This window comes from Cyphomyrmex costatus, unplaced genomic scaffold, assembly GCF_001594065.2.
Source record: "Cyphomyrmex costatus isolate MS0001 unplaced genomic scaffold, Ccosl1.0 scaffold212, whole genome shotgun sequence".
NCBI classification, from domain to species: domain Eukaryota; kingdom Metazoa; phylum Arthropoda; class Insecta; order Hymenoptera; family Formicidae; genus Cyphomyrmex; species Cyphomyrmex costatus.
In genome coordinates, this window is record NW_017276170.1 from 149,072 (window position 1) to 170,983 (window position 21,912).

The 21,912-nt window shown below is 35.1% G+C and overlaps 1 protein-coding gene across 1 annotated transcript in view; it reads right to left on the minus strand.

Annotated features, from left to right (window-relative positions):
• The window catches only part of LOC108773529 (uncharacterized), a 173,307-nt gene that overhangs the window by 123,738 nt on the left and 27,657 nt on the right, over positions 1-21,912 (minus strand). The gene's annotated exons all lie outside the window — the stretch shown is intronic.

The following is a 21,912-nucleotide window of genomic DNA, read 5'->3' on the forward strand; positions in this document are numbered from 1 at the left end:
GTTATAAATAATTTGGAAAAAATTAATTTTGAAAAAAAAATGCTCAAACTTTTGCAATTTTAAAAAGAAAATGTGGCGCAATACATTTTTTATATATATTTTTAAATATTAACGTTACCAATATTTAAAACATGAAATCACAATTTTTTTATATAACGATAAATTAAGATATTCAAACTTCGGTAATATAAACAAGCATATGATATTAAACGGTTGACAAAGTTTATTATAATAATTTCAACAAGAATTTAAAGCGAAACGTTTCGACTTTTTTATATAATATGTTCCTTTAGTTATTCTACTTAAAAATGTTAATATGAGGTCATCAATATAATATTTAAAAGTTTCACAGATATTTTACATTTTATGTCAAAATATATTAGAATAAAATATGAAATATAATATAATAAAACATTTATTTTTCTAATTATTTCACTTAATATTGTACTATTATACATATATAAAATAATAAAATGAACTAGGATTGACACAAAAAAGTATAATAATACATTATACGACTTAAAAAATAAGGGGATCACTTTTCCTCAATAAATTTTGCACATTTTAAAACTGTATAATTGAGAATACATTTTTTGTAATGCTCGTTTTTTCGAAAATAATTATGTATATTATAATTATTTGTTTTTTTTTTTTAAGCAATTATGTGTTTTATTTCTATCAATCAATTTTTTATTTTATATATATATAAATATTAAGTTAAAGTTATCAGAAAATAGATATTTTATGTGATATTTTACTCGTACGTAAAAATATTGGAATAAAATGTGAAATATCGATTTTTTAATAAGCTTACTTTAATACTTCTTTATATCTAGAATATTTAGAAAAATCATATTATATTAAAAAATCGTATAGATTTATTTAAAAAATACCAATGAAATTAATATCTTTATATTAAGTACAATAATGTGTAAAAATTTTGATAAGAAGAACATATTCTTTAGACAAAACATATGATTGTTTGTTTTGATTATTACCATCTTAATAATAAACAAATTTTGACATTCCGACAACCAAATCATATATTCCTTTATTCTTGTGACAACTGTTTTACATAGAACATCTGTAATTCACTATATCATTTTAATTGGAAGAAGGAAACTTGCACATAGAGCATCTGAAATTTCCGTAAGTTCTATACACTGAGTTATTTTATTCTCTTTTTACTATTTTATTAATTTAAAGTTTATAATGTTACCTTAGAATCATGATGTAGATATCACTTTATGTGATGATTTTCTTTCACTAAGGACTTTTGACTAAAAAGATGACTATATTAGACGGATTTCCATATATTTTATTTTTTTAATGTTATTTCTAATATTTATTATATGACTGAAGAGGCCTTCTGTATGAGTCGAAACGTTTCGTAATTTGATTAATGAGATTATTTAATAAAGATTGTTCATCTTATATATTTTCTTGCTTGTTTACAATACCGACATTACAATATCACATTTTTATTTTTTAACGTATTCTTTCTTTCAATGTACATTTTTTGGGATTCGATTTGTTTTCACACCTGCTAGTAATTGCATGCAGAGGGACGTTACATCCGGTCGCGAGACACTATCGCACCTGGGCCCCTTTTATCCAGAAATTCTGATGGGGGTTGTATGCACAATAGGCGATTGTCTCCATCCGGAAAGCTTTGCTATTCGTTTGAGACACATTTCCATACATATTTGTCGCAAATTTGATGTCTGTTTACAAGCGAAAGCATTAATCTACTAATTAGCAGATTTTTTCCCTGAGCGCGAGAAAAATGTAATTATCTCATTATATATAGATATGATTATTGATCGTCCTATAAATGCAAACAAGAAAGTTAGATAAATTCTTGTGCAAATCGATATTTCACAAATTCATTTAATTTGTTTTTAATCTAAATTTTTAATAAGAAAAGAGAAGAGGAAGTTACAAGAAAGATTTTAATTTTATCGAACTAAAATAAACGTTTTGTAAACGTAACAATCGTATCCGCAATTATCATATATATGGAACGTTTCTTACAAACAGATTAAAGTTATCGTAATAACACGTAAAAACCCTCGATGTAAAACCGGAAATGTCAAAAGGAACGAGTGAGGTCTCTTTAACAAAGGGGTTCTTATCTACCACTGAACTAATCTTTCCGCTTTTTGTGGTACTGCTATCATTTAGTCGACGACGAAAAGGGACGAAAAAAACGTGTATCCGGTATACGTACAATAAACGCGATAGTTTTCACGCGGAGCTCTAACAAGCTTAAGTCTTATACTTAAGTTTGACAATTAAAAATTCCCGATGAAACTTCGTTGATGAGTTCGACGAGTTTTTAATAGACGATAATGATCCTGCAAGGCGAAACTTTGATCACATACCATCGACTGTTGTGTATGTGTTCCGACACGTAGTGATGAAGCCGAGAGCGTAAAGTTCTAAGAATAGCGATGCTTGAGACAAGATGAAGACTGACGTGCATTTCGCGAAAGAGAGTGTAATTAGACGTCGCGTCGGCCGTTATCAAGATCCATGCGTGTAACAGTGAATCGCTGAGTAATTAGGTGAACGAGAATAAACATGTACGACTAATTCAACGGTACGGGTATCCTTTCCGTTTTAAACTGCTTAAACAACAAAATAATGTCACGTCAAAAATAAGTTTCTTCAAGACAAGTTTGCGTAGAGTTGAGTGTATGCTCTCTCTTCTCTCTCTCTCTCTCTCTCTCTTACTTTCAAATCAATTATATTCATAAATTCATTAGTTAGATCAAAACTTGTAAAGTTACCCAGAAATTCATTATTTATTTAAACGGATAGACAAAAATCATGATTAACCAAAAACGTAAATTTGTATAAATTTATTACGTATATATGTTTGTCGAGTTTAAAACAATCATAGATGGGAACTTTTTAGCTGGTTACTTATTTCGTTTCATAATTTATAAAACGTAAGTAAGGATGAGTAGGTCAACAAGCCAGCATAACGCACAGATATCTACGTAATAATACACTACCAACAGTGCTGTAAACAGCGGAACATTTCAACCTTTACTCGGATCTTTTCCAATTAAAGTAAAGTACCGTTGCGAATGGTGGAACGTTTCAGTCTATTCGATTCCTCTTTTCAACTAAGATAAAAACATTGGTTTTAGATTTTGTTTGAGGAAGACTAAATAAAATTAAAATATATATAACACTTAATATTGTATTTGCCCATAGATATTTGTTATAATTTATATCAACCTTTATCATTATTCGAATTTTTTAAGAATAGTTTCTGCAAATTTCGTTTTTTATATAATATATGTAGAAGGACTACGAGCCAGATATCCAGTAATAAAATATTTAATAATTTTGAAAACATTTTATATAAAACACGAAATCGAAAGTTACATAGAATTAAAAAATTGTAAACAATAATTATAACATAAACGAAAACAAAAGTTAAACAAAGAACTAAAATATAAAATATGACAATTATAAACAGACGTTTCGACCTCGCTTAGGTCATTTTCAATGTTTAAACGTATAAATATTTAAAATTATACATATTTTTTCTCAAAAAACTAAAATACGAGATGGTTGTATTTTATGATGTATTTTGCCGCAAAGAGGTATCATTATTGCGAATGTAAAATAGTTGTGCATGTGTTACCAGTTTAATGAGATTATTCAAGAGATGTAAAGTCAATGGATAAAATTATCTTCTCTTTTTCTTCATTGTTGGATAGTTCCTCATCATAGCATGTCTCATGGTTAGTATATCAATATTTTAAAGAGAGTCATTCTCATGAACAGAATTGGTGAAAATGTAATGTGGAACTACAAATGTACAATATAAAATAATAGAAGTTATACTACATAATACGTACACAGATACCACATAAATTCATATTCGTTCAACATGTATAAATATCTATTTTATATGAAAATGACTTCAATAAACCAAATTCAATCGGTTATTAAATTGAAACTTAATTTTTCCAGACCAGCGATGTGGACAGATGTTGTCACATAGAGACGATATAAACTTTTTTTTTTATTATGTATAAAACTTGCATTCCTTTGTGAGTAACGCAGCAGCATCGATAATTTTGAACCTAATCCCTTTGTATCTTCGGAATTTTTGCAAGAGATTGACAAATTGAAGTTTCTTAGGAGTCATTCATAAATAAAGAAAATTGGATAAAATGATGAGATTATTTTTCAAAAAATGATCTCTTGTAAAAATGAACGAAAACTATCCTCATCCCTTCCCAACAGTAAATAGTCGTAAAAGGCACATGAAGTAAAAATAGGCTACGCATTGAGTAAACGCACTTCACGTGCCTTTTATCACCTTTTATGACTATTTACTGACTGTCAAGGAGAGAAGATAAGGGGATAGTTCATTTTTACAAGAATTATAAAGCAACTTTGTTACTTTATTTTATCCAAATTGTTTTTATTTATTATGTAGATGACATGCAAGAAATTTTAATGTGTCATTTCTTGCTTATGACGTCACGATCTAATATAGTCGCAACGACTAGTCAGAAGCCTTAAGAAACATTAAAGCATAAGAATTGGTCACATCCGAAATACTGGCGCAGAACGGGAGATTAGATCGACACACGGAGAGCTTAAAAATGCAAGCTCTAAATCTACCACGAATCCACTTGTTCTTGCGATGTAATTTAGGACCGTCGTGCGAGGCTTTCTAAAAGGGTTCATCGTACAAATATTTAACGGGAAGTCACTGAAAAACGCGAAAAACGTTTTCATGTATCCGCGCAATTTGCCCGATGCAGCACGCCTGCACAATAAGTTATACGAGCTGGGCAAAAGAAGAAGAGGGCGAACGAGCGATGCTGGGTCGAAGCAGAAGGGAAGATCGTCAAGTATTTCTGCGCGTATTAATGTTTCAAAGTAGCGGCAAAGACACGTTTTATTCCAAGCCGCAGAGCGTGCGCCTCGAACTTTGCATTTTACGAAAGTCGAAAAATTATAACTCGCATTCTCTGCGAATATTCTGTAAAAGAGGAGTATGTGAATCAAGAGTCGAGAGAGACTTCAGAATGTAAAAACTTTCGTCTTTCTCTCTCTCTCTCTCTCTCTTTTTTTCTTTTTAATCATTGTGCAGTTATAAACGAGAGTCGCTTGTGAAACATAAAGTTTCGCGTTGCGGGAAGTTGCATTTTGTATGAAAAAACTCATGTGCACGTTATTAAATTTAATTTGACATGCTGAGATCTGATGAAACTTTAAAATTATACTTATTGCAACATTTTCAATATAAAACACGATAGTGTATTAAATAAAATTGTTTTTACATATCATGTGTGTATGATATGTATTTTTATAAATTTATTGAACTACAGATATGTGATATGTAAATGTGTCACTCTTGAGCTTGTTTTATTCTAGAATTAAAGTCTGTTATCAAATTTTGTATTAAAAATATCAATGTAGATATTTTGCAAAAAATTTGTTTCATTAAATTTTTTTGCATTACAAATATTAAGAATTCCAAGAAGAAGGACTTATTCGTTCAAGTCCAAAAACATTGCAAAAACCTTACAGACCGTTAAATTATTCACTTCCGATACTGCAGTAATTTCATGTTTTGTAAAACCTTGGCGTAGTATACATGATCTCAGAATCGATTTCTTTCACATTCGATAAAATTGTTTAACTTTAATTCACAACGATTTAATGGTTTGCAATATTTTGAAAAGAAATTTTTCGAAAGATATTATTTAATGTATAATAAAAATTCAGACGATGTCTATTATATTTTCGATCTTTCTTAACGACAAAGAAATATGTACCTTTTACATTTCAATTTAAAAATCTTCAGTATTTTTCAACAGAAACATTAATTAAAAATTATTATCACTTCTCACTCAATTGATTAAAATACCAATTTTTTAATCTTCCATTTCTAATCATATATATATGTACAATATATATATATCTTAATCAATAATTTATCAATGTATTTACCTCAATATTTATACTTATATAGAGAAATAAAATTTTTATATAAAATAAAAAAAAATATTAGATTTTATGTTATAATATACATACAATGAGATGACAGTATTTTTTATAGATTAATTTTTTAGATTAATTAAGGTTAAAAATTATGACGTGTTTCAAAACAAATACATTTTATACTACTCTGATTTTTCGAAAAATATTTTGTCTTCAAAGGATTGAAAATTATCTGAAATGAGTGCGGTTTCTGTCCTTCTAGATTGCAGTTGTCATCGTGAAAAGAGAAACAACAAAGAGTAAGCTAAGAATTTAGATTAACCGCTGTCGGAGGGAGAGATTCATTCTTGGTCTCATAATGTTGATAGCAATAGCAATAACATCTTTTAAGAGAAAGAGAGAGGGAGGGAGGGAGATTTAATTTTGTGGAAATTCATTTTACTCTTTCGCTATCGTTGACGATAAGACCATACTCAGTTTGTATTAAGTGATCGCCAAGTTATACCATCGTGCGCTAACTTTTGCATCGAAACGATCATTCGACGGAACGTGGAAAAAAACGAGGTGTGGTAGAAAGGGAAAAGTATGATAATCGGAAGCTGACGGCGAGGTATTGACGTCGATGCGGGCATTGGCTTCCACGGCAGATGCTGCTTGACTGGAAATTACCGTCTTCACGTCGACCAAAAGGTGGCCAGCAAGTCTTTCGTTGTTTGAACACCTTTCCAATTGAAACGATGTAATACAAATAATTTCCTCTTTCGATGCGCGAGCGTCTTCTCGCGGACAAACGATGCTGATTACATTTATGACAGTTAGATAAAATTTATCTATCACAGAGTTAATGATTCTGCAGTAATACGTGATAAGTCAGATATAAGAAGTAGAATAAAAGGAGATACAACGTCAAACGTGGTACAATACCGAATGAAATTAATTTTAATCCAGTTGTCGAGATTCAAGTTAGATAAGTCTAATCTCATTGTATGGGGGATACTAAAGAATGCCAAACGAAGAAAATCAAAATCGAGCTTCGAAAATTGAATTCAATCTTATTTCGTTTAGAATCGTATCATGTTCGAAATTATACTTTTTATTGTATTTTCTCATTAATTTGTGGTTAGAGACTTAACCCGATGGTAACGTAATAATTGTGTCTTTCTAGCTATGATTAATCACTAAACCGATGGTTTTATAACCTGATGATGAATAACTTTTAAAGTTGCCACTATAAAACCATTAATTTATCATAGTGATTAATCATAGCTAGAAAAACACAATTTTTACATTATTGTTAGGTCAACAACAAGTCTAACTACAGTTAGAAAATGAAGAATCAGAAATGAAAATGCAACACACGCAATGTAAAAGGCAAATGGCGATTTATATATATATATATATACATATATAATAAATACGAGGGATGATATACGTATGAGGGATGCAATTCACAGTTGCTGCATCACAAATTATTTCGCTCGCATGCGGCGAGCACATGCTCGGGGTTCGAATCCTGCCGAAAGTGTAGCTTTTCCAACTTTAGACAAGAAAACATTCTATACTTGACCTTAATGCCGCCGCTCCAATGCGTCATTCCCGCGGCGGTGGTCTCGAACATCCTACGTGTCTTTTTTTTTTTCCTTTCTTCTTCACGTATTTTTAATTATATGTCTCTCGTATCTCCTCTCGCGTTTTCATTTTCCGATAAACCGCTGAATCTTACAAACGCGTCATAAAAAAGAGTGTTGATTATTATTAAAACCTTTCGACCATTAAATCGTGACAGAAGTCAATCCTGGAGGATTATATACGATATTTCAAATGGACGGTTAAATCCAGCGATCAAATCCGCACGTCTCTTTCGTTTCATTCGTGTTTAATACAGATTAGCCGTGCCAATGCGGCGTATCGATGTACGCAATCTCGGTACTCACGTTTGCCATTAACCCACGGTACTCCAATTGGAGTACTCCGAGCCATGGCTGGAATTCGCGCTATTGTTGCGGAAGAACGCTCGCCATGCGGAATCCTCGCACTCGGAAGCGACTACCACACGCATACATTTGTCAAGTGTCCACACGAATGTACGGATGTCATTCGAAATGAGAAATTCTTTTTGCAAGACGCACGCGACTGCACGACCCTTTCAACCGTAGTCCTGCCCCTCGCCTGCCTTCATCGAGGTGTAAAAATTTTAACCGCGTCTCAAAAACGCAACCGAGTGAATTTTTTACTTTAAATATGTAGCGCGTTAAGCCGTAATCACCCTAGCGATTGAGCGATTGTGATTGACGATTGAGGATTACTTTTCAACCAATCAGAGCAAAGCAGTCACCGAGTGCTTTGTTCCGATTGGTTGAAAAGTAATCCTCAATCGTCAATCACAATCGCTAGGGTGATTACGGCTTAAACCGATTATCATTGCAACGAATAATCTCGCACCATTGCGCGGAATTGTTTTCGACGCAATAATCATTCCTGCAAACTAATTCGCTTGACAATAACTTACATTTTACAGTCATACTCGATCGTTATTAAAATTGGAAATTGTTTAATTCAGTGGAATGCGCGTGCGATGCCGCACGTAATTTTTTTACTCCGGGAAACAAAGCGCCGCATTTGGTTCAATATTCACATTACAAAGGCAAGAGGCTGCTAAATGGATAAAAATAAATTATAATATACAAGTCTTCGTTCTAACGTTGAAAGGGATCATCTACTCCAGTTTCTTTGAACGTCATAATTAAAATGTAATAATTTAAATTTCTGTGGAAAGGAATCTTTCTAGTTTTTCAAATTCATTCGAAATTAAAATGCTACAACAACTTAAATCCTAATGTTAAGAAGAAGCGCACCGAGCGATTGTTTCAACGCTAGAATTGAAATTATAAAATACAATTCGCTCGGTTTTCGATCGATAAACATGCCGTTTGCTCCAAACTGCTTAATCCCTTCGTGTATACTAAAAGGTTTCCCCCAGTGGTCACGATCGTCGCGGATCGAACGAATCCGTATGAGTACACCGAGCGAAATACCTGGATACGTTGTTACTCTTGAAGCTGACCATTACTCCGTTCACCAGCGTTGGCTATCACAGTGCTCGCTGGAGCACACTAGAAGTTAGACCGCATTACACTTGGCTGCTCACACACACATACACACACATAACACACACACACACACACACACATGCACGTGACTCCACCGGAAGGCGTCGGCGCAGGGAAAGAAGGAACGATGTTCGCGGCCACGTGTACGGAACGCTTGCGAAAAGCGACACGCATCCTTCCAGCGCCACGTTTCCGGGCGAACTGATGATGAGCAGCCACGCTCCGCAGCCGCTCTGCCCCCACTTCCCGTCGCGCCGCTCGACCCTTTCCCGTCCCGTCTTTCATCCGCCGCTGCCGACAACTAAAATCGTATCCCTTGGCTCTTACTGTAATACAAACGCATTGCGTCGTTGAGGTACCTGCTCCAACAATAAGAGTGCGGTTTTATATATTAGGTGCATAAAATAAGTTTCCGCCGGTTTTTTCATCAAAAATTGGGCATTTATTGTGAAAGAACGGTACCTAATGTTTTATTCGACGTATTGTCCATCGCTAGCCACTACTTTTTCCCATCTTTCTGATAATTGGTGGATTCCACGTCGAAAAAACAAAAAACGTCGAAACTACGTTCTTTGTCTTCGACGTCAAATTCACCGTTCTTAAACTTTTGAAACCACTCATGGCAACTTCTCTCACTTGAGGCAGTCTCACCATATGCTTCTATACAAGTAACCGATGCGCCTCAGCTGCAGATTTCTTCAAATTAAAGAAGCTCCCGCAAATGACGCTTATTTGGCTCAAAACCTCGACATTTTCCCTCGAAAAAAGATATATGATGCTGATACAAAATCGCTAATATTTCAAGGTTATGTTGTTGCCAGGTGTCCAACCTTACGATATGACGTTTTACAGCAGACAATTTTAACCATAACATACTGATGGTGCCATCTTTTGTCAAAAACGGCGAAAACTTATTTATATTCCTAATAATTTGAAATAAAAAATATTAGGTAAGCCTTAATGTGTGCGCGAGATGACAAAATCAATGCTACTGTTTACTTAAATTCGTATGCAATAGAAATAAATTGTATTTTAAAATTGCACGCGACGAATAAATAGCACGTCTAATTACATTTGCAATGGCAATTAATGGATTGACCTGTCAGAAATAGACTAATGTTGCCCTTTGCTTAATTGGAATAAAGAAATAAAATTTGATATCAATTTAATTGATACAATGTTGATTGAATTATTTAAAATCTATAACATCAGAGTGACAGAAATTGTGGCGTATGAATTAAAAATTACTTTAATCGATCAAATAAGTACATTGTTTAACGTCCTATACCACAATGTCATTGTTCATTCCAACGTGAAACTTTTATACAGGAAACCTTTTAATATTTAAAGAGAAGGTAGTATTAAAATCATTGTATAAATGAAGAACATTGCTATTAAAAGCATCCTTTCGCTGTCTCGTACAAGTGCGTTGCTTCACCATTTCTTCCGAGCGTATCTTTGTCTCCCATCTTCCTTAAACGCATCTTTTACCGTTTATTGCCAGTAGCGGATTTACATGCTCCGGCGCCCTTATAAAGCTCATTCGATTCGTGCTTAGGATTCTTCATTTTTATTCCTATTTCACGACGATCAATCCAGAATAAGTGCTTCCTAGCTCGTTTTCATCTGACTCTATTAGTCCGTACTTTCACATCGTTTTTTAATTTTACAAAGACGTTAATAAATTAAGAAGATTGTCCTTCTTCTTAACGCCGACGATTCTAGATCTATACGTTACGAATTTATAAACCCGTATACATTAAGCCGTAATCACCCTAGCGATTGCGCGATTGTGGTTGACGATTGAGGATTATTTCTCAACCAATCAGAGCAAAGCAATCGGTGACTGCTTTCCTCTGATTGGTTGAAAAGTAATCCTCAATCGTCAACCACAATCGCGCAATCGCTAGTGTGATTACGGCTTTATACTGTCTCTGGCAAAACCGTCTTACTGCCAGCTATAAGTGCAACTTTCCGGCGTTTCATAAGCGTATACCGTTTCGCAAGTGTGTACATCATTCATTCCACCGTCTCTCAAGGCACAGTGTTTAGGGAGTCTTGTAAACGTACCGTTCCGCTAGCCTGTGGGTTACCGTCCTTTCTTTCATTGTCCCTCCCTATAATCCGTCTCCGATGACAACCAGCGTAAAGAAACTCAGCTGGTTCAACGCATTACATTTTCTTTATCAGTATATACATACATGTATAAAGTAGATACATATTTATAAATAAAGCCACACTACATCTATACGTTATTTTTATCTCTACGCGATGAAAAACACAAAGGGGACTTTTAATCGCCGTGAGTGAAATAATAAATATCTCCACAAGGTCGCTAAACTTTGATTTGAAATCTCTACTTTAAGTTATCTTGAGCAAATTATTAATGATAATTGCACCATTTATTTAAATTAATCAACAATACCTGTCTTCAAAATTATTCGCGTGATTAGTCTGAAGGAAATAAAAAAAAAAAAGACGTAATCCAGGCTAAAGATTACACACAGATGCGCAACGTCGAATTAGAAGTAAAACGATCTCGTCATCTGTATCAGTCGAAATATAAAAAGTAGATTACAAAGGACGAAATTAACAGACGCCTGAAATATTTCCCAGAGCTACCTACTCCGAGGTAGAAACTTCATTTCGCCAGTATTTCTGGGTGGAGGACACGGCCGGAACGCGAGTAACAAGATTCTAGGGTGCGGAAAACGGCGGCGGCGTCGCGGAATACCGTCGTTGCGCGGCGGGGCTGCGTTATTTCATTCGGATTTTGACGTAACATTCATTACACTTAAGCATACGATTCCCGTGTATGCAATTCCTCCGGAATCTCCTGACTGAACTTTCTCGTCACGTCCTATACCTTTTAGTTCAAATCCCTTGCGTTTTCCTCCCGGTGCAGGCTTCTCAGCGTTCTCTCGAAGGCAACTAGTTGAAACTGTTAACCGACACGTATCCCGAAAAGCGTTCGGTCACAGTGAATGCGATCCTATCGTGAAAATAACGTCTGGGACAGTCACGCAATTCAGAGAGAATTCGTCACGACTTAACGTGCGATTCGTATCTCGTCAAAGAGAAATCTCAGACATACTTACGACAGACGAAAATAATTCAACCGCCATTAATGTCCTAGCGGTTCCCTTTAAGCTATATATAATGTTCTTTCATCCGAAATTAATTCCGCCTTCTCTCATTTAATTCGAAGACCATGCGAGAAAATTATCATTATAGTGGTGTAATATTTCTTCATATATATATATATATACTCAGCTTATAACTACTTATTGTATAATAACTAATATGTTAAAATAGATTAGTTAGGCTAATTAAGTAAGAGAAATCCTATATTCGATAAGATTCTAGGCGTTTATTAGCATCAATATTATTAAATTGCTTGTCCATTTACTACTCTAGTGTCTTTAGTTTTGTTCATGATTGCGTTTTAAAACTGGAAAATATTTCAACGCGTGATTGGCGCCGAGAATTAGATATGTATAAAATATTGCATATAAATTCACATCAAAATATTTAAATACCAAGATCTGCTTCGATCGAATATAGAAGTTCTTTACTCAATTAGATTTATTTTTATCGGTCCGTATTATAATTGTGAATTAACTAGTGACATAAAAATTTTTATTTCAAACATACAGAGGGCAAACACCTGAAAGGCATTTTATGAGAGGCGTAGGAAGTGCAAAAGAAACAAACACTGGCACACTTGTTAAGAAGAATTCAAAGAGACAGGTATCTCGTAGGCAGGTATAGATAGCATTCTATCCTCACTATTGTCACCGAAGGTCAAAGGAAGCGATGCGACAAGAATTTGTAGAAACTGCAGGTAAAATTACGTGCTTGTTTAGATATTGTCAAACTCGAGATACATGTCAAGCAACTACTAGCCTCTTACTCGTTTACTGCGTTTTATCCCTTCCCACCACTTTAGAGTTATAATTAAGATTGTCTCCGCTATCGTCAATCTGTCATTAATCTGGCTTTTGTTCTCGCATCACGAGACAAACGCCATCCAGGTCATCAATTGCGAACTCCGGCGTCCGTTCGCCGAAATGAAATTACGAACGTTCTCCGGTCGACATACCGCAAGTTGTTCGAAAATGGCAATCTACGCGAATTAGTCTCGTAAAAAAGATTAGTTTTTAACCCAAGAAATTAAAGTGATAAGAAATTTTCAAATTTATCAACTAATATGATTTAAATGTATTTTTTTCTTATAATATGCAAACAATTATCGTCTCTGTATCATTTTAGTTTTAAATAATTATTTCAGAGTCACTTTTTTAACATCGAGTAATATAATTTTTCAGTGAAATAATAAACAAATAAATACATAACGAAATATAATAGAAGAAACTATTGTGTTTTCTCTTTTTGCATTCGTTTATAATTCTTCACGTTTGTATTTTAAGAAAAAATGGAAAACGTGAGAAGGAAATATGTATTATTTCGTTTTCGTATTCTCGCAATATCATGCTTCGTTAAATATTGGTCAGTTTTATTGTCACGAGTATAGTTGGGAGAGATAACCATTCAAATAACTTCTCGAGGAAATATTGAAACTCGATGTCTCAGGCAGAGAGCGAAGAGCAGGCTATTCGCGCGACGTGTATGTATGCGAAGTGTGTTCAGAATTTCAATGAGAACCGCTGGAGATCAGTGGGAAAACTTCTGGACCATGTGACGGCACAGCAGCCGCCGTGAGAATGGTCAGAAGGGCTTACAAACTACAGAAGCTCGAGGTATGTGAGTGCAACAAAGTTCCAACGGGTTTCGCTCCCTAGCAATGTTGCCTCGAAAATCCCTCAAATTCGCTGAATTGGTACGAAAGCAAAACTGAATCTTCGTGGACTCGTACTACTTTCAAAAGTGACCATGATATAAAATTTCCAAGTCATTATCGACGAAACGTCGAAATTTCAAGACGTCCTTATGCCCGTGTCACACTACGGATTGTGGACGCGGATCGAATTGAGATTGCGGATCGCGCATCGATATTCAGCCAATCAAGATAAAGCTCATGCTTTGTTTTCCGTAATCTCAATCCGATCCGCGTCCACAGTCCGTAGTGTGACACGGGCTTTACGCGTTTCTTATTGAAGTACCGCAAGTCCTGAAAAAGTAAAGAAGGGAGAAGAGCCCCTGGAAGAGGTTTGCACTAGAGACCTAGAAAACAAAGATGCGTCATTGAAGGGTATGGCTTAATTGGCTGTCTAAATCACGTGATCAGAGAGCCATTTTAATTCACTATTGCATCTAATAGATATAGTTTTATAACGTATGTACATACATATATATAGAGAGAAAAATTTAGACAATGCAGTGTCGAAGTGCAATAAAAAACTATTATTATGGTATAAGTATTCTTATTTGTGTGAATATTTAATATCGGACTTAACCTAACCTAATCTAATCTTTCTACCTTTTGCATCAACTGTCATCAGCTTATTGGTCAAGAGCACTTATATTGAATTAAAATGGCGGTGGTTACCTAACCCAACCGACGCAATGTCGCATCTCTGTTTTCTAGGCCTCTAATTTGCACCACAAGGATAAGAAGGATTCGGATTCATTAAATGCTTGAAAAAAGAAATATCTAGCAAGTGACTTTAGTATTTCAATAATATAATAAGACAGCTATTATTTGTCAATTATTCCTGAGGTAATCTGCCGAAATCTCTGTTTCGATGCAAAGCAAAATAACGCCAATGTGATTTATGCGGTCTTACTATGAATCATCCGTTAAGCCGTAATCACACTAGCGACTATGCGATTGTAATTGACGATTGAGGATTACTTCTCAACCAATCGGAGCAATCGGTGACTGTTTTGCTCTAAATGGTTGAAAAGTAATCCTCAATCGTCAATCACAATCGCTCGATCGCTAGGGTGATTACGGCTTTAGTCAGATAATAACTACAAAGTTCAATATCAAAGTTCACTCGTACGTACATTGCAATGTTCAAGCGCTCCTGAAATACAGGTTAAGTGCACGCAAAGAGAATAAAGTACAAACGTATCTAAATATATCAATTATGGTCAACAAAAATGAGAGAAAGGGAGCGCAAAGATGCTCAATCTCTCTCTTCCTCTCTTTCTAAAGTCCATGGCACATAGAAAAACATAAAGCCGTAAACTTACAGATTACGTTTACAGCCTTACGTTTTTCTATGTGCCATGGGTTTTAGATATTGTGATAGGAAAGAGATAAAAATTAGCCGTCTTAGCCTCTTATCTCTCTCTATTTTGGTTGACCAATTTTACACACGAATGGCAGTCCATGCCATGTCTTCAAGTGTAAATACCTCTATTATTACATTGAATAATTGACGGAATAAATATCGAATAACGATTTTCGTGTACAATTAGTTTCCGCAGTGAAGTCATCTGCGTTGTACGAAACGGTACCGACTGGGAACGCCAATCTTTGCGCAAGGATTGAGATTCAGCTCCGTGATATCATTAAGTCAACGTTCCGCGGACTTCTAAGAGGCTTAAGACGAACGGCTAAAGACGACGCGACGTCATCGTACTACGACGATGGCTAACGAGATTTTCGAAAACAAACACTTATGTGCCGTTTGCCGCAGAACTTGCTACACGACTGTATGTATAAGTAAATTTATAAACGTTGCCGGTCGCGCGAGACAACGTCGCTATACGATGTACCGCCATGGCGTTCATAATAAATGTCACAGATGCGACAAAGTTATAATCGTCCCGGCAATAAAATTCGCGGACCAACTTCGGGGCAAAGCCTCGCCCATTGAATTGACTTCGCAACATTATTATGAATTTTAAACGGCATTCGCTTCATTACGGTTACAACGGAAATTGCTTGATGGCTGTTAGTTAAACTAAAGTTTGATAAATGTTTTAACGTTGCGATTGTACTCCCTGTGTATAATTTAATGATAGCATTGCGGTCATAAATTTTCATGGTACAGTTAAAAAAGATAAAAGCTGCTTTTTGCAAAGTTTCCGCAAAATGCTACAACATTCCTCTCGTTCTATTTTTATTTCGTCACACAGGTGGCTGTATAATCCTAGCATATTTTACAAAGAAAATTTGGAATGTACTGTGCATTGTGAGCATCCTATGTGGTACTGAGACCGCAATAATGGCTGAGAAAAACAATTTATATAACAGTGTAATAACAAAACAATTTATAATAATATAAATTAAATATACAATTAAAATTTCCTTTACGAGTTGAAAACATTTGTTATTGTTTTATCTTTTATTAGCGAAACTGTTAATTAACCAATGAACTTTCGAACAATACGAAAGGGAAGTATAGATAGAAAACTTTTAGAAGCAGAAATGAAATCACGAAAGAAAGACTGTAAAAGACCTGAGAGCGGAACACGCTGATAAAAGAAGAAGAGTCTGACAAAGTTCTCTCTCTCATCCGCGTTGTTGGCCTAACAACATCGTAATACTAGTTCTTATCTCGCCGACATGAGAGAGGAAGATCCTCTCTTCTTCAGCTTAGTACACCGAATTCTACTCGGATTACTTCGGGTACGTGGGAATGGGCGCACGGTGCAACTAAATCTTAGCACTTTATTACTGAACGCTCACTTCATTTCTAAATACAGCTTGGGTTGATTCGTTCAATTTTACAGTCTCGTTCTGCACGAGCAAACTCCTCTATGAGACGCGTGTCTGTTCTCTCGCGTTTCCTTCTATTTACGAATTTCCTACTCCTACATTTTATACATTACACACTGAGAGAAAAGTGTACGGTGTATTTCCGACTATAATAGTAATTGGTAAAATAATTATGGTTAGGAGTTCTTTCTATTTTTATGGTTACTGTTGCTATAATGTTAGTAATAATAACCTATTCTGTTAAACATGAAAAAATTGTACTATAAATTATAATTTTTTTCAAATACAGTAAAACATCAAGATACATATTATAATAACACTTTTATTCAATAAATGCAATTTTAGCGAATATAATTATTTTAAATTTACTTCCTCTTATGATTTATGTGTGTGATAATAATATCTAAAAAATATTGGGCGTACAAATTAGTTCGGTCCGTTTTCCAAAAGATGATCGCCTCTAAAGACGAGTCATTTTTTCGAGATGGAAAATTCGAAAATTGCCCGAGAGACGGGAAAAAGTCAGCGATGGACAATACTTTAATTAATCTGTTCGTTCATTTTGTTTTGAAATAAATGCATTTTTGAACACAAAAACGGATCGAACTAATTTGTACACCTATTAAGAAAAAACTAAAGATTTTCAAGCAGTGTGTGTGACTATTAAACAGTATAGACTTGATTAGATTTGTATAGTTAAAACAATTATAAATATGCAATTGTTCTAAAATAACTACAAACTATGGTAATTGCAATAATTTTGTTTAGTGCGGATTTTATTTCAAATATCTTATTTAATATATTTTCAATATCTTATTTGATATCAACGTATACAAACGAATCCGATAATTGTGAATTACAGTCACGTTATATCTCTTAACATGAAAATCTTAGAATAAATTGGTTTAAAAGAAAATCAATACTTTCTTATGTTCTTCTACACAATATTGGAATCTCTTCGTAAGATACTCCCGCTCGTATTTTTCATTTTATTTCCTGGGTCAGCTCTTGGCCTGGTATATCTGTATTTATTTGCGAAAGTTCCAGAAACATACCGAGCGCGGCGAAGCGTGGGATGAAGGGCAAATGAGATTCACAATTTCCTTCCAAAATTCGAAAGAAAAAAAAGGAGCGCGCTCTCAAGGCGTCGCGCCGCGCCGCGCCGCGCCGTGCCGGAAGGCTGGATCGTCGCGCGTCCTGGGAGACTCCCGCAACGGAAGAGCTGCGAAAGTTCTCTCGGTAGGAGAACTATTCCGTTTAGAATTTCTCCGAACGCGAGGTCGGCGAGCGTAACTTCACGTACGCGCATATTGCGACGGGTCGAAAAAGGGATGGATTTATTCTCGCGATCTGACGGTGGAATCGCTCGCGGAAGGTCGCACGAGGATGCGGAAGGAACGCGGATCTCGAGATATTGTTCATCAATAATTTATAGCGCTACTGTAGTTGCAGGAGCGAGCTATAACTCGAACCGAGATGCACGACGCGAACGCGAAAATAGAAAAATATTTCATCCGGTAGAAAAAAAAAATAAAGAGAATAGCAGTAGTGTGAATCAACTATGAATCTCGAGAAAAATACATATATCTCGAACATTTTGTCCCTAATGTGAACTCTTGGTGCGACAGGGATATTTTATAAAATAAGATGAGGCTATTTCACACTTTCAACTTAAAGTAATATGAAAATTAACGTCGGCAAACAATATAACATCTTTTAGCAGTGACGTGCTTACAATCGCATTACACAATTATGATTTGACAGGACGAGTACAACTTTTAAATATTTAATTTGCGCTGTTCTCAGAAACGTCATCGCGAGAAATAAATATGGAAAAGCTTCGCTCTATCCTATGTTGACATCATCTCGATATTTACAAGAAAGAATTAATTTTTTCGAGTACAAATTTCCTCTCCCTTCAGTGATTATCTGCAATGCCTTAATTTTTCTATCCAAATCCACATTTCTTATTCAAATAATTCTGCTGCAGATAGAAATACAGCGAATTCACATCGAGATGTCCATCATGTGCCAGCGAACACTGTCACAAATTCGCGGCTCACATTCATGGACGTATATATATCTGACCGGTCGGGCTTCAGAAAAGGCGATTACTCGCGGATACCCCCCGTGGATATATCTACGATTTTCCGTGGCGGCTTTCAGCTGAATATCGATACAGGCGGGCAAGCCGTACGTCAAGCGCGAGCAAGAAATGCATCCAGCGAGTCAGAACCGGAAATAGTGAACAAATCATGCCGGAACGTAACGCGAGAAAAATATCGCGGTGAAATTTTGCACGATCCGAGATTTTGATTCACGTTATTTTTTGTTCAATCTAAAGAGAAAAGTGCACTTGAAAGTGTCATCAACCAAAATATATCAATTACCCTTGTATTAAGAAAAATTTTTTTATAATATAAAGAATTAGACACATATCTCTGAAAATAAATGTTGTGCCGAAATAATTATGTATGTATAGAATGATCAAGCTGATTGCTAAAATGTTACAGTTTTTGCAGTATTGCTCATCATGTTTGAGTTTTTAGCACAAATATTTTGATCATAAAATTACTTTCAGATTCCACATAGATTTATAGGTAAATTTTCAAACATTTCAGCAAATATACTCTCCACTTAAGGTTTTAAAGATGAAATACACGAAGAGCGAATAAACCACACGACGTGTTATTTGCATGGTAAGTCGAGGTCGACATTTGCACACGAGAAACGCGATAGGCGCGGGCCCTGAGCGACAGTTTTCGAGTACATCAGCCAGCACGTGTTATACGTTGGCTAAAGGGGTGTCCAGGTCACCGTGATAAAGGGGTGCCCGAGCGATGGAGAGAAGAGTAGAATGTAATATGTGTGAAAACGCGAGAGAAACAACGAGAGGAGGTCGCAGCCATGGATATTGCGGTCCGAGTGATACGGCACAAATAGCGAAGAATAGAAGACCCGTTTTTGCTATGAGCACGTAACGTATTTCAAGAATAATTATGTATATCCCTGGAACAATCATGGCGGGGTATACTTGGCAGTGATCGAGTTGCGTGATGCTCGCCTGAAACCTTTGAAGACGTGAAATCGGGATTTATGATAATTTCACGGGGTTCCAGCGTCGCACTTATTAATATCGCAGACGGCGCGGCGTAACGCGCTTACATAATTTATCTTAAATTCTAAATAATTGGAGCGTTAATAATCTATACACAGAAGATATTCCGCCTTTCCAACCGTTGTGACTTTAACTAAACTAAGGGATGAAATTAATTCTCCCAATGTTACACGATATCATTCAAGATTCGTAACGATACCAATGTTTGCGGATAACTATATTATCATTACTCATCCATGTTGAATAACATTCGAAATGTCGTAAAAATATATAGGAAATGCAAAGAAAAGATCGTCGACGATTTTATATAAGCTTCACGCATAAGAATCAGTCTGTTAATCTTGCAATTGACGTACTTACGACTTCCGAAACTCATCGCCAGTTTTATGTCTCTATCTTTAACTTGCGAGCGTTTTATCGTAGGAAGAGAAAAAGCCCAATGCAAATGGTAGGCGTTAAGTGAGGAAGCCATTTTCCGCTATCAATTAACGTCGCTGAATATTCTTTACCTTTTTATCCGAGTGTCATGATGAGCACATAATAAAAGAACCCGGAAAGAAATTGAATTACGACGAGATGGCTGGTAGTAAAATGACGACGTGTACTTATCTGACATCTATTACCCTCGACATGTCATTTTTAACCGTATGGCAAGGACAACAGGACGATGTCTCGACCAGTCCCGACGAAGTTTACCGTTGTAAATTCGCACCTAAACGCACGGCCACGTTGTGGCAAGAAGTTTCACTTCGTCGCGTCGGCTCGGTGAAATTGTCTACGAGAGACAATTTATATCTGCCCGGATGTCCGTGCGACACGAAAATATTTCAACCATCTTGCTCAAGTTTCCCCTTCTCCTAGGAAGAACGAGAAAATATTCTCTCATTTTATTTTTTTCAGAAGAAATATATGACGCTTGATAATCTTCACCATATATATTTTTAATACTTTCTTCAAGCTAATTTTCGTTCATATGAGAACTTATTTTCTTGAACTTTCTGGCACAAAATTATTGGTTGATTGTTCATCAATCTTGCATACATCTTAATTTAATTTAATATTTCATTTCAATGAGTTCTCTCCTATGAAATTAAGACGGTATATTTCTCAGATCGATTTTTCTCTATGACGTTTAAACGATTTAGCATTTTTTTTTTATTCCGAAGGAATTCGAGGTACATACTATTTTATATATATACATGTATGTGACAGTATAATTATTATTAAGAGCCTCAGCTGTTGTAAAATAAAGGTCGCATATCGTGTCTTCGGGAGTATTCACCTCTTACTACGAATTTACAATTAGAATGCAAATTATATCGAGGTAGGGGAGACCGGGGCCAGTAGGCTATAGAAGTAAGTAAACTAATCAACGCTACGTTAAAAACAATACACACGCATAAACGTGACGAAGCACGCAGCAGCGACAGTCTGCCGCTCAGTCTGCTGTAACATCCGTTACAAACTCATATATGGTAGAAGTTACGTTACAATTTCAAAAAATCGTACACGTAAATATTTTATTCTTACAGGTTTTTGTTTTACATTCATATGTAGTTGTCCGAAATATTTGATTTCTGTTTAAATAATAAGTTCTTACTTAATAAAATACAATAGATCATTTTTGTTTATCTCTTTGTTATCGTATACTATTAAAATGTTTTTAAAAAATGAATGGATAGGGCTGGTAGGCTACCCTAAACATGGGGTTATGATAAACATGACTTATTCAAAGTGTGTATGGCGATTCTTATAAACCTATTCTCAAAACTTTTGGGAGTGAAATCTCACATTAAAAGAGTAAAAATACAACAACTTTTGAAAAAGAGTGAAAATATTTCACTTATTTTATTCTTTTAAATCGTTAAAGTTGACCATTGTTAGGTTAGGAAATCTATCACTCGCTGTGATCTCATTCTTTTCCAAAAATAGCTGTATTTTCACTCTCTTTGAGATTTTATTTAAAAAAATTTAGAGAATATTTTTTAAATGCACCTAATACAATAATTTTTGTAATTATACAATATTTATAAATAAAGTAATATATAATATAATATATAATTATATAT